Genomic DNA, 14,810 nt, shown 5'->3' on the forward strand with positions numbered 1-14,810 from the left:
ATCGCTCTCGGGTGGTGTTGGCATTTCTGTTTGAACCACCATTTTTATTAAAAACATGTTTATTTGAAATAATATTGATTGAAACTGGCAAACCTTTTGCGACTTTTTGCACTTTTCGCTGCTGCGTATGTATTGTAATCAATATTAATGTCTTTTCGCGTCATCAAAGGCTATGACAACGGCGACTTCTTAATTTATAAAAATAAATGTACGCAAGGCGGCGTCTTGAAGTTTTCTCTCGCGGTGCGAGTAAGCAGCGAAGTGCACAAGAGATGGCAGTGCCGGCGCTTGCGTCGCGCAAGCGGATACATGTGGCGCGCGCAATGCTGTCGATGATATTCTGCCGCTTCTCGGCCAGACGAACCGGGCTGAGTCACTTACGTTTCACGAGATAGCGATAACGCGGGCTAAAGTGTGCGCTCATCATCACTGGTAGGTCGGGTATGTTGTCTCAAAGTAGAAAGCAAGCGCGTCGGCAGCAATATACGATGACTCATTCCGTTTCCCGACGACACGCATCCTAGCTAATCAAGCAGACGACAGCTTGTGCGCATGCAGACGACGGACGCGAGAAACGATTTTCATTGAATAATCAAACGCTTTGAGCTAGCTGCTTTATTTTTATTGGGAAAAAAACTGTTTTGCTTTATCAAGAATGCTAGGTTCAATGCCTATATTACAGTTCCTTAGGCGAAACGTCAAATTTGCGTCACGTTATGAAAGCAAAACGGGGCCATCAGCGCCATTTTGTAAGCGTCGCGCCTTCGACACGCCTCGAAGAAAATGGCGGAATGTCCAGAATAGTGGCTTCGGCCAAGCTCCCACCAACTGCGCGCTACTGCGCATGCGCCGTGACGTCTTCCCGGCGGGTGCGACTGTTTTCACAACAAATCCGTATATGGGCGGGGCCTCGCCTCGATGACGTGGCCTTGCCTCGATGACGTATCACCGGCCTTTCTTTTTTTCCCTCTCTGTTTGCCGGCGCGGTCGGTGTGCGGCGCCTCAGTTCGGATCAGCTCATTCCACGTGAGAGAGAACTTGGCGCGGGTATCATATTCCCGGCGGGCGTTCTTTTGTTTCGCTTGTGAAACCACGGAATACAACGATGAGCGAGCCTCCTCAACGACAGAAGGTGATCGAAAAGTACCTCCAAGGGTTACATCACCATGAAGACGGCTACTCCCATGGCTACCTGAAGTCAGACGATGAGCTTAAGCTTTTTGAGAGGTCCTTGGCTGCCGTCTACGAGAGGTATGCTGTGCGGACATCAAGAGACCTGAACAGGCCGTCTTAATGTAAGGATGTATCGACTGCTTCTTAATGTTTCACTCTGCGCGTAATTTATAATTGAAAAACGTAGAAGTAATTTTAACCAGGGACTCAACCAGGCAGAACGACTTGTTTTCAGTTGCGGTTAGTGCGCAACACTAGACAATTGATTTACCTTGATTCGCCTTTTTGAAGATCAGGTTATCATTGTTCTGGTTACCGGTTCAGAGTTCCCCTGGCACCAATTTATTTCGGTTTGAGTGCAGTATTGTTCTGGTTACCGCGACATGACCCGAAGAAATTTTGATAAACGTAAAAATAACTGAACTGTTATTTTTCGGTTTCAGTCATGATTAGAACCGCGCATGCAAGCTAATTGTGACTTTAAAAAATGAGAAAGTCTGCCCCTGTGCTCTTTCCATATTTGCTTGTAATTCAAGACAGAGCTGCGCTTGGCGTTTGTTTTGTATGCATCTGCGCTTTTTTTTTTTTTGAACATTGAAAAAGCAGTCGTGCGCAACACGAGGCACTATTTGCGGTGGGGCTGTACTCCATGTCGTGACACGGCCGTGTGTGCCATCCGTGGTCCGGCTAGAAGTGTTAATTGGACGTCTAGAGCGAGGCATTGGCCTGATGATGAACTCTGTATATGAGTTGAAGCGTCAGCGTCGAGCTTTTTGTCGTATTATATTAAAATCCCAAGGCCTAACCAAACTGTAGCATGTTGGTACTGCTTTTAAGTTGTTACTTATTAAAACCACACAAAAAAGTCTGGGTAATTACTACTACTACTAATAATAATTATTCTGGCTGAGGAGAGCCAGAATTCTTTGCCAGAGGCATGCGGATCTTAAAGTTTATTTGCTGCCCATTAAACTAAAACTAAATCTAGATTCGATATTGCCTTCTGCCAGGCATAAAACTAGGCGCCGTCATTAAATCGTCTTTATTGATTATTTTCAGCCAATGTCATCTTCTCCATGGTCCACTCCAGGTGCAGAATCTCTCTGGACAATGTGCCGTTTCGAGTTGTGAAAGAAACCGTCAAAGTCTGCATATTTGGAACGGAATACTACAAGAATACTCCAGAGAAAAAAAACAGGTATGTTAGTTACATGGTGATGCACTTGCAAACGTTTCAAGCTCATGCAGTTATCCAGCAGCGTTCCAAATTTAAAGATTGTGTACAGGCAGTGTAAAGAGGATTTACTTTATGTTACTTTAGGTTAGGTTACTTAAGGTTTACACCAGAAATAAATATTCTTGATTTCATTTATAGGGTTCAAGCACCACTGACTGGCCGAAGGAGGTGTACGAGAAAAAGCGAATGAATCTCCAAGGCACAAAGAAGAAAGGGTGTGCAACAACAATGAATTTGAACGCATGCGACAACGGCGAGCAGAGGAGGCGGCGTTGCGGGCAGAGCAGCGTCAACGTGGCAATGGCGGGAACGCGTTCGCTAACGACGTCACTAACGGCGCTGCCAATGGCGCGCGCGCGCTTGGGTGCGACGTAGAGAATGACGTAACTGACGGCGCAGCCAATGGAGACGTTTAGCGAAACATAGGACGAACGGTTTTTCGTTTCGCCTAGCCATGTACATCTTTCGCTGTAAAACTGTCAGTCCTTCCCGAAGGGGTGGAGATGAAAGATCAGCGATGCTTTACTATGGTGGGAATTATGTATTTCCAATTATGACTATTAAGATGTGATGGTGTAATTGGTTATTTGAACTATTAAAGAATGAGAAATGTATATGATCCGGTGGTTTTAATTTATTTAGTGACCACAGGGACCGTGGCCTTATGGTCGCTACGGTACACCGCCATAGGGTGTACGGCAAAGGTTGGCACGTTCTTCATAAACACGTCACCAACGCCGCGCGTGTTCGGTGCGAACGCGGGCAAAACGTCGCCGCCGTCAACAACAGTTCTGCACGTTGCTGGTCCTACATGTCCAAGTTTATACAGCTCCTCACAATTTTGAAAACGACAGCCCATAAACAAATGTCACGAAACAAAACACCGGCAGCGCATGTATGTCTTTTATGTTAAATCTTCTCAGACTGGAATATTAAAACTGCGAAAAAAATTGATGTGGTTTAGCTTTGGTAAACCCTGGTTGATAGCGAAAGCTCCACTGCCCTGGCAGGCTAGGCCCATTGTCGAGCTGTGGCCGAGGTGTGGTTTCACAATGATATACGGACACGTTTGCAATGAATAGTGTTTGTTCATCATTTTATTGCGATAGCAATTATATGGACACTTCAACCAGATTTCTGCCGTCGTCGTCGCCGTGAGGTTTCGTATAAAGTCCAAGCGCGATAAAATCGTCACCGCGCGCTCTATGCGCGAGCGAAAGCGCGTGGGGGACGTGTGCTATCACGGAGAGCGAACGCACCGCGGAAAGCAAACGCGACCATCGCGCGAAAAGCCGTGGGGTTATGGGAGGGAGGGAAGCAGGGTGACGCTGTGCTCCGGCACCAAAGGCGTATCTTGTAACCGGGCGTAAGGGGAACTTGCCACTCAGTCTCCCACGCGAAAGCACGAAAGCGGGAAGGCAGCGCGGGAGGTAGGGGGGGGAGCGCAGGTTCTACTCTGCCAACAACTGCGTTCGTACTTTGCCCGCGGCTGTGGCGGTCGCCCGCACCGTCTGTTATCTCCACACGGCTCTGACCTTTGTATGCGCTGTGCATTCGCCGCTCAGTTTCCGTTGAAGCGATAGACCGCACGAACCTTCGCCCGCCGCGGCGGCTGCGCTTGCTGCCAGCGTTTTGACAGTCGTTGTCTGCGGTCATTCCGTATGATCCATTCATGTTTGCTTGTGCGCGCTGACACCACGCTTGTTAATTCAGTTAGTAAGCGAATGTGTCCAAGTTTATGCAGCCGATAAAACTACTATCCCTACTCCGAATAGCTCTCTACTAATTAGCTATCGCAATTGATGGTTCGCCTTTCGGGCGAAACTGCGACATTTTTTTATGCCTATGAAGACACAGTGGTGATCAGTAAAGTAGTGAGACGGGTGCAACTCGCAGCGGGCCCAACTCTACTCGGGCAACTGCGGCAATGTCTCTTTTCAGGGCTCCGTAAAGGCATAAATATAGTCCGACGTAGCATGAATGCGCGCACACGTTGTCACGTTGGCGAGAACAACATCGGCTATAGTTCGACCGATGGTTCGATGTACTGGCGCCGCCAATGTAACCGGAGGCGCGGCCAATGCACTCCGACGCGCCCGGCGTCTACGTAACCAGACGCGCGGCGAATGCGCTCCGACGCGCCCGGCGTCTAATGACGCTCGCCCGCGTGCCGATAACGTCGGACTATAAATGCGCCTTAATGCTCTCTTGTGGTTTGACCTCTAGCTCTCAAGGTGAAAACTGTTGAGCCGCTGACGGCTGCCCGAGGTAGCCGTCAGCGCCTTTCGCTTCAAAAAAACGCAGTTTTGCCCGAAAGGCGACGCATCAATTGCGATAGCAAATTAGTAGCGAGCTATACCGGGTAAGGATAGTAGTTTCAGCGGCTGTATAAACTTGGACACATTCGCTTACGAACTGAATTAACAAGGATGGTATCAGTGCGCACACGCAAACATGAATAGATCACACTCGTTGACCGCACCCAACCACTGTCAAAACGCTGGCGTGAGCAAGCGCATCACCAGCAGCGAGCGAAGGTTCATACGGCCTGTCGCTTCAACGGAAACTGAGCAGCGAAAGCACAGCGCATACAAAGGTAGGAGCCGTGCTGCAGATCGCTTTCAAGAAACGGTGCGCGCGACCGCCCGTCGCCGCGCAAAGTACAAGTCCGCAGTTAATTGCTCGCAGAGCAAAAGCTGCACTCCCTCCCTTCCACGCTGCCATCCCACTTTCCTCCTTTCGCGTGGGTGATTGAGTCGTCAGTTCCCCTTGCACCCCGTCGCAAGATACGCATTTGGTGCCGCAGCTGAACGTCGCCTCCCCTCCCTCCCTTCCGTCCCCCCACGGCCTTTCGCGCGACGGAAGCAGTCGAGTTTGCTCCCGCTGTGCGCTCGCTCCCCGTGAAAGCGCACGTCCCTCGCGTGCTTTCACTCACACATACAGCATACGGCCAATGAGAGTTTTTTTTTATACGCGGACACGACCATCGCAGACTCAGCCCAGAATTATTACAGCGAAGCTTTTAGCTTCGCTGTAATAATTCTTCAGTTCTTTAACGTATCCCTTCTTATGAATTAGTATTGCCACACCCTGCAACATATGCTACCTAATTAGAAAACCGAAGACGCGCGCTAGTCCACGCGCCATGCGCCTGCACCTGCTTTGACGGGCGCCAGCGAAGAAGCAGACGAAGATCCTCCGATCCACGCGCGGGCGCTTGAGTTTTTGCGTTTGAACAGCTGGCAGGCAGAGACTCGAACTCAACGCTTCACGTCGCCTGTTCTACTAGAACTTGATATTTCTGGTGGAAGTGCTGGGTAGCCTCGACCTATGCAGCAGACCCCTCCTAGCAGCAAGAACATCAGCGCCATACCGGAGCTTACACCAGTGCACCGTGCCAGCCGGAGAATTCGGGGACTGGCCCCTGAGATTGTACCGTCATCTGGGAGCACAATGGCTACGGTGGAAGGTACAGCGACAGTACCAACTCATTTAACGCTGCAGAACCCGCGAGTACCACGTTCCTTCGACGGCGACCTTTATGAAGACGTGGAAGACTGGCTGGACGACTTTGAGCGAGTAGCAGATTGCAGCGAGTGGGACGACCGAGCGAAATTAAAGTCTTTCAGCTTCGAGGACGGCGCTCGCACCTGGTTCCAGAACCGCCCTGGCATCATGCTGTGAGTTAAGTCGGCGGCTCTTGGACTCGAGCCCCGATCGCCGAGAGCGAGCAGAAAGGGCCCACCAATCGCGCTCTAAGAAGCACAATGAAAGTGTTCTGATATACGTTGAAGACATGACACGTCAGGCGAGCCGACCTTAGCATGCCGGAAGACAAGAAGCTCCGTCATTTGATGCGGGGTGTCAATGAACAGCTCTTTGGTGGGCTTGTTCGTAACCCGCCGAGGACGGTTACCGAGTTCCTCACAGAAGCCGCTGCTATGGAAAAGGCGCTGCAGCAGCCGTCGAACCAGTATGACCGGCAAGTAAATGCTGCTTCGACAACCGTTGGTCTGGGAGCTTTCGCGACTGACATTCAAGTGCTCCGCGAGCTAATACGATCGTAGTCCGCGACGAGCTGCAACAGCTGCACCGGGCGCAGCAGCCTACGGCCAACTGCATCGGCGACATCGTGCGTGACGAAGTGCAACATGCACTCGGGGTACCTCAACCTCGCGCCGAAAGAACACCCCAGGCGAGTGAATTTCGGCGCACGACATACGCTGACGCGTTGAGGCGCAGTCTCCCTACATCGGCAACATCCCCAAGCGCGGCTGAAGGGGCGCGCAACGGTGAAGTCCTAACAGAAGGCAACAGTTCCGTTTTGAGGAATCTGCGCGGCACGAGGCATGGTTGACCTTCGAGATGGCCGGGCTGAAATATTGCTCACTGTAGCGAAGAAGAGACGCTAGTGGGTTCAACGCTACTGGATCAATACGCTAGTGGGTCGAGCGCTCTTGATCGGCAACGGCTCTCGTGCTTGAAAGCTGTTACTGCGCTGACCGTTGACGTTGCGCTGCTCCAAGCTCTGCCGAATAAACACCTTTAGAATTGGTGGAGGTGCTGGGTAACCACAGTATATCATCCTGGAACTCCGATCCCGTACCCTACCATCTACCATGCCCCAAGACGCCTCCGAGCAAACGCCTCATGCCACACCCACTGCGTGTCCCGGGGTACCTCGACACCGCGACCCTCCGATCTACACAGGAGCGGACGACACTGACGTGGACGAATGGCTCACGGCGTATGACAGGGTAAGCGCCCATAACAAGTGGGACGAAGCGGACAAACTGCGCCATGTTCTGTTCTACCTTGCTGGTGTGGCCAGCCTGTGGTATAATAACCATGAAGCAGAGTTCTAGACATGGTCCGAATTTAAGACTTCCTTCGCCGATGTATTTGGTCGCCTTGCTGTTCGCAAGATGCGTGCCGAGCAGCGTTTACGAGAACGAGCTCAACAGCCAGGTGAAACATTCACCAGCTACATTGAAGATGTCCTCGACCTATGCCGGAAGGTCAATTCGACTATGGCGGAGTCTGATCGACTCCAAAACATACTGAAGGGCATTGAGGACGACGCCTTTAACATGTTGCTGGCCAAAAATCCTCGCTTTGTGGCCGAAATTATCCTGCTGTGCCAGAGCTACGAAGAACTCCGCAGGCAGCGATCACTTACCCGTCGATCTCTACGGGACGAACACCTCGCTGGTTTGGCTGCCATGTCCGACCAGACAGCTTTGCTCGCAGAGATGAAGGCGTTCGTCCGCGAGGAAGTTGCCCGGCAACTCTCGTTGATGGACTTTGCACAGCCGCAGCCGGTACACGCGCCAACGCCGAGATTTGCGTCTACGCTTCGCCGCGCCATAGCGCAAGAAATCAACGACGTTTTGCCTGAACACCACCAGCACGTTCCGGCGGCTGCACCTCACAGCTACGCTGAAGTCATGGCCAGACACCGACAGACCCCGACGGCTGTACCACTCAGCTACGCGGAAGTCGTCACCCAGCCCCAACAACTCCCTCAACGGGGCCCTCTCACGTACGCCGAAGCCCTCGCTATGCCTCGACCACAACCTGCCATGCAATCACTTCACCAGCCGCCCCGTCCAACCCGTCCTCCCACATGGATGGGACCTGTCGCAGCGACTCGGTGGCGTACAGCGGACAATCGGCCGATATGTTTTGCGTGCGGCTACACAGGCCACGTCGCACGCCACTGTAGTCGCGTGCAGTCGCCTAGCGCTACACCATATGAGCCAAGTCGTATGGTGGATTCACCGCGCCCATATTACGATGATGAACCTCGTGCTGCGTCACCACCATTCGGCCGGTCTGCCACCATCCGCCGCTCACCTTCTCCACGTCGACGCTCCCCATCACCAATGCGGCCTCGTCCCGACGCTCGGGAAGAGGAAAACTAGTCGTCGCAGTCCATGAGGCAAGGGCTGCGATGCCGTCGAAACGCGAAAGTCCTCAACGTAGCCCGACCAATGTGATAGAAGTGCTAGTTGACGGTGTGCGCATATATGCCCTCGTAGACACCGGAGCCGCTGTATCAGTTATGGATGCAAAGCTTTGTCGCTTCCTTCGAAAGGTCACGACCCCCCTTGCTGGATTCTCCCTCCGCACAGCAGGCGCACAGCGTATTCACCCGATAGCGGCGTGCACCGCTCGTGTTCTCATCGAGGACGTTGTATACGCCGTCGAATTTATTGTGATTTCATCGTGCTCCCACGAAGTTATCCTGGGGTGGGACTTCCTTGCCCGCCAAAATGCCGTCATTCATTGCGCACGGGCCGAACTAGAACTGTCGCCGATGTCAGATATGACGCTTGCCGATAATGCTTCTTTTGTGAACAAACTACTCGTCAGGCACGACACCAACGTGCCTCCCAACTCGTCAGTGATTGTCGCTATGCATTGCAGCAGCCCCTCCGACGCCGTCGCACTACTTTCTCCATCCGGCCGCATTTATAATCGAAAAGGTCTGCTGCTACCTTTTGCGACAGTGAACGTGAAACAGGGCTCTACTGCTATTTTCGTCTGTAACCCCTTGCCATACCCTGTGATGCTGCTTCAAGGCGAATGTCTTCGCTATGTGGAAGCGATCGACGCCGTACAAATTACGGATGCTCCCGAAGACACGTCCTTAGCCAGTTACAGCACGCTCGGTTCTATCTCTAAGTCCGACCCTTTACCCACAGCCACAGATGTGTTCGATTCATCTATTGCCAATGGTCTCACCCCAGCTCAGCGTTCTCAGCTCCTGCGAATCTTAGAAGAATTTCGTTCTTCTTTTGATGTTGGGCAACCTTCCCTGGGCCGGACGTCTGCTGTCACGCACCATATTGACACTGGCTCGCAATCGCCATTGCGGCAACGCCCATATCGCGCCTCTGCCGCAGAACGTCGTGTGATTAGTGAGCAAGTTGACGAAATGCTTCACCGCGAAGTAATCCGACCCTCAAACAGTCCTTGGGCATCTCCCGTCGTCCTTGTTACGAAAAAAGATGGCTCTGTACGGTTCTGTGTAGACTATCGGCGCCTGAACAAGATCCCTCGCAAAGATGTATACCCACTACCGCGAATTGATGATGCTATCGATAGCCTACAAGGAGCTGAATTCTTTTCATCTCTAGATTTACGCTCCGGCTATTGGCAAGTGCCCATGGCTGACGCCGATAGGCCGAAGACAGCCTTTGTCACACCCGACGGCTTATACGAATTTAACGTCATGCCGTTTGGACTTTATAATGCGCCAGCAACTTTTGAGCGTATGATGGATACCGTTGTGCGTGGCTTGAAATGGCACACGTGTTTATGTTACCAAGACGACGTGGTTGTTTTTGCCCATGACTTCACCACTCACCTTCAACGCCTCCGGCGTGTTTTGACTTGCCTAACAAACGCTGGCCTACAACTGAACCTAAAGAAGTGCCGATTTGCAGCGCGGCAGCTCACGGTACTGGGTTACGTCGTCTCGAAGGATGGAATCCTCCCCGATCCAGCCAAACTTCGTGCCGTCGCCGAATTCCCGAAACCGACGTCCGTCAAAGAACTGCGCAGTTTCGTGGGCTTATGTTCCTACTTCAGGCGCTTCATTCGTAATTTCGCCGCCGTCATATCGCCCCTGACGAAGCTCCTTGGAAGCAACGGACCCCTCCATTCGTGGTCATCCGAGTGCGACGAAGCGTTCGCAAAGCTCCGTCGTTTGCTGACGTCTCCCCCCATTTCGCGTCACTACAACCCAACGGCACCTATTGAGGTACACACGGTGCCAGCGGTGTTGGCCTCGGCGCTGTCCTAGCGCAACGCAAACAAGGCTTTCCTGAATATGTTGTAGCATATGCAAGCCGTACGCTTACTAAGGCCGAGACCAATTACACCGTCACGGAAAAAGAATGCCTGGCGATCATCTGGACGCTTACTAAGTTCCGGCCCTATTTGTATGGTCGCCAATTTGATGTCGTCACGGACCACCATGCATTATGCTGGCTGTCGTCATTGAAGGATCCCTCAGGCCGTCTCGCCCGCTGGGCACTTCGATTGCAGGATTACGATACCCGCGTACTTTACCGCAACGGACGCCAGCATGCTGACGCTGACGCCCTCTCACGTTCTCGCTTGCCTGACGACAATGCCTGCTGCTCACTATCCCAGCTTGACGTTTCTTCCATCGACATTGGGACCATCGCTTCCGAGCAGCGCAAGGACCCCTGGATTGTCTCCATCATAGACTTCCTTGCTGATCCGTCATCGCAGCCAACCACTCGTGCATTGCGCCGTCAAGCTCGCCATTTCTCCATTCGCGATGACCTGCTTCACCGACGCAATTACACCTCTGACGGACGCCAGTGGTTATTAGTAGTACCTCGAAGCCTCCGTTCGGAAATCTGCGCATCGTTCCACTCTGATCCACAGTGTGCACACTCGGGACTTTTCAAAACTTACCAGCGCATCCGACAACGCTACTACTGGCGAGGAATGTACCACTACGTTCAGAAGTTCGTTCGCTCATGCCCCGACTGCCAGCGCCGGAAATCTTCACCCAGCTCTCGCCAGCTGGCCTGCAGCCTCTACCCTGCCCTAACCGGCCGTTCGGTCGCGTTGGAATCGATCTGTATGGACCACTTCCTTTGACATCAGCTGGTAACCGCTGGGCCATTGTTGCAGTCGATCACCTCACACGATACGCCGAAACGGCCGCCCTTCCGGCAGCAACAGCGCGCGACGTTGCCACATTCCTGCTTCGCCGATTCATTTTGCGGCATGGTCCACCTGAAGAACTGCTCAGCGATCGCGGACGCTTCTTCCTGTCGGAGGTAGTTGAAGCCATCCTCAAAGAGTGCCACGTTGTTCATCGCACAACTACGGCGTACCACCCTCAAACGAATGGCCTCACGGAACGCTTCAACCGTACGCTCGGTGATATGCTTTCAATGTACGTCGCCTCCGACCACACGAACTGGGACGCCATCCTACCCTTCGTAACCTACGCGTATAACACCGCTACGCAGACCACCACTGGTTTTTCACCATATTTCTTACTGTATGGTCGGCACTCTTCGCACACCATCGACACAATTCTGCCGTATCGGCCGGATGCATCCGAGTTCGTGCCTATCTCTGCCACGGTCAGACATGCAGAAGAGTGCCGCAACCTCGCTCGGGCATTTACTACCGAAGATCAAGAGCGCCAGAGTAGTAGTAGAGGTTGAGGAAAAGAGAAAAGATGCATGTTTCTGCAGCCCTTATAGGGAGCACGGCTCAGCATCTGGGGGGCGGGGAAGGGGGGATAGAAAGTAGGAAAAGTGGAATAAGGGGAGGGAGAGGGTAGTCGTCATCGTCTCGGGCAGGGTGCCCTCACAGTCGGTCAGCCAGCATCGAATCGACAAGGTAACAGAGTACGACCTTGAATACCCTGCTGGAACTGCGGGCTGGGAAGAGCAGGTCCGTGCTGGAGGCTGACGGCAGGCCCATGCGGCGTAGTTGAGCCACCATGGTGGCTCGGTGTTGGTTGAGTGCGGGGCAGAAACATAGGAGGTGCTCCAGTGTTTCGTCTTCCCCGCACTGTGTGCAGGCTGGCGAGTCAGTTATACCCAGGTGGAAGCTCCGGGCGGCTGTCCAGCAGCAGCCAATTCGTAGGCGTAGCAGAAGGGATCTCTCCCTAGTTGTCAGTCCCCGGTCCGGCAGCCGTGTCGGGGGATTCCGCCTCGCCACGCGTGCGTCGGGGTGACAGCTCAGCAGCAGTCGCTGCAAGGTGCTTCTGGAGAAGTCTGAGGCAATGACTGCCTGGCTGATCGCCGTGTCCATGCCGTGTGCCTCTTTTGCCAAGGCATCTGCCTCGTCATTGCCCGGGATTCCCACGTGTGCAGGGATCCAGTGCAACGAGACATCGGTGCCACTGGCGCGGAGGGCGTAAAGCTTGGTTACCAAGAGGGCTGCACTAAGGCCAGCCCTCTCCGGGAGACACACGGCCTGGAGAGCTGCTCTTGAGTTGCTGGCCACCGCCACAGGTACTCCAGGAGGGTGTGCTGCCAGCAGGTCTGCGGCCAGGTGAAGGCCTGCCATCTCAGCAGCGGTGGAGCTGGCGGAGAAGGAGAGTCGGCAAGTCGATGCCCTGCCGAGCGCGGGGGCCACACAGGCTGCAGTGGCGGAGCCGGTGTCGGGGAGGATGGAGCCATCCGTGAAGACGAGTAGTCTCCCCGCCAGCTCTTCCTCCAGCTTAGAGGTGGCCACCTGCAGGAGTGTGCAGCTGGAAGAACGGCGCTTGGAGTGTCCCTCCAGCGAGGTGCAGATGACCAAGGGCCTCTCGTGTGGTGGTGGGAGTCGCACCGCTGGAGGTACCTGACCGACCACTGTCTGGTAGGTCTCGACCAGGCTCCTCATTCTGGAAGAGGGTCGGCTGGCCAGGCGGTTGAGCAGGGGTTCTCCGTCAGGGGCGTGGGCCAGCCTAGAGCACTGCACGGGCCGATTTTTCCGGCCCGGGCCCGGCCCAGGCCCGTTTTCACAATGGGCGGCCCGCCCGAGCCCGATCAAAACTTTTATGGCGAGACCCGGGCCCGGCCCGGGCCCGGAAATAATCTACGTTACCCGCCCGGCCCGGCCCGCCACCCCTTTACCTTAAGCCCGAGCCCGGCCCGAGCCCGACTCCAAACCGGCCCGAACCCGGCCCGAGACCAAAAAATACATGTTTTTCAGAGTTGAGAAGCCCGAGAATAACTCGCAGAAAGCCCGAGCCCGGCCCGGGCCCGCGTCAAAAAACCCGAGCCCGGCTCGGGCCCGAGTCAAAAAGCACACGCCGTGCCCGAGCCCGGCCCGAGCCCGTGAAAAAACTCCTCTGCCCGGCCCGGCCCGGCCCCGCCCACGGGCCGGGCCAGGCCCGGGCTTTCGGGTAAGCCCGAGCCCGTGCAGTGCTCTAGGCCAGCCTGTCAATGTGCAGCAAGCCATGCTGCTGCAGCAAGAGAGACAAAGGCCACGCTCCTGCCTCTGCAAGCGTTGCCGCTATCTGTGAGGACCGGGGTAGCCCCAGCAGGCTCCTGATGAAGCCCCGGTGGAGTTGTTCCAGACGTTTCAGCCGGGTTGGTGAAAGGGTGAGCAGTGGCAGGGCATAGATCAGCCTGGAGGTGGCGGCTGCTGAATGCAGTCGCAGCGCCCAGGATGGCGAGCATCCCCGCCCCCTCAGGAAAATGCCTCTCACCGCCTCTGGACCCTCTGGACCTGCGCCACCACAGCCTTCACAGCGGGAGTCCAAGTCAGCAGATGGTCAATCTGCAACCCGAGGTATGTGACTGTCCTCTGCCATGGTATCCCGGTGCCACCTATGATGAGACAGGCAGCGCGACGTCGGGTGACCGAGCGGGGGTGTACCAGGAGGTCCTTGGTCTTAGCGGGGGATACCGAGAGGCCCACAGAAGCAAGGTGGCCCACCGAGGCGTCCAGGGCCTCCTGGAGGCAGGTCCGGACTGCGGCGAGATTGCGTCGTGGACCGCTGGTCCACAGGGCGATGTCGTCAGCATACACAGAGCAATGCAGAGGGAAGCGCTGGCCCTTCGGGATGGTTGAAGGCAGGTGCGCCAGGGCCACGTTGAATAGAAAAGGACTCAACACGGATCCCTGAGGCACGCCTGCTGTGACCAGTTGCGGGGAGCTCTGTGCATTGCCCACACGTACGCGGAAAGAGCGGCCAGATAGGAAGGCACGCACGAAGTGCTCCATGCGTCCAGACACCCCCAGTGCATCGAGGGCGTGCATCACCACCAGATGGGGCAGTCCGTTGAAGGCACTCTGCACATCCAGAAGAATCAACAGAGCTGTCTCTCCCTCGCTCCTGGCCTGCTCCAGTGTTGACACGACATCGCCGATGGAATCAGCTGTACAGCGGCGGCTCCGGAAACCAGTCTGCTGCTCCGGGAAGAAGTCCAGCACCCTGGGGATCCATACCAGACGGGCCAGGGCCATGGATTCCATGAGTTTGCAGGCAGCGGATGTTAAGGAGACAGGCCTGTAGGACGATGGAGCGGTGGCTGGCTTTCGTGCCTTTAGTATAGGGACGACAATGGCAGTGAGCCAGGAGTCGGGGAGTTTTCCACTCATCCAGACGGCGTTGAGGTAGTCCAGGAGCCGAGCCCTCTCTGCGTCTACCAGGTTGCGGAGCATCTGGAAGATTATCCCGTCTGCTCCCGGGGCGCTGCACCGCCTGGAACGGTCGAGGGCCTTGGTCAGCTCGTGGGGTGGGAATGGCTTGTTGCACAGTGCCGCCACTTGCTCCAGTGTCCAGTCCTGGTGGTGGACGATGTGCGGGGCTGCTCCTCTCACCATGCTGGCAGGATCGGCGAGCGGGACAGGTGGCCGGGAGGTAAAGTGACTGGCCAGGAGGTTTGCCAGGGCCGTTTCT

At 54.8% G+C, this 14,810-nt stretch overlaps 1 protein-coding gene and 1 long non-coding RNA gene across 2 annotated transcripts in view; one reads left to right on the plus strand and one right to left on the minus strand.

Moving 5' to 3' along the window:
* The window catches only part of LOC125941549 (uncharacterized), a 173,837-nt gene that overhangs the window by 103,528 nt on the left and 55,499 nt on the right, over nucleotides 1–14,810 (minus strand). The window lies entirely within an intron of this gene.
* Nucleotides 909–2,842, plus strand: LOC125941457 (uncharacterized). The gene is made up of 3 exons (XR_007464306.1): nucleotides 909–1,295; nucleotides 2,233–2,375; nucleotides 2,549–2,842. It is a non-coding gene; the product is annotated as an uncharacterized LOC125941457 (long non-coding RNA).

This window comes from Dermacentor silvarum, chromosome 11 (assembly GCF_013339745.2).
Source record: "Dermacentor silvarum isolate Dsil-2018 chromosome 11, BIME_Dsil_1.4, whole genome shotgun sequence".
NCBI lineage: Eukaryota > Metazoa > Arthropoda > Arachnida > Ixodida > Ixodidae > Dermacentor > Dermacentor silvarum.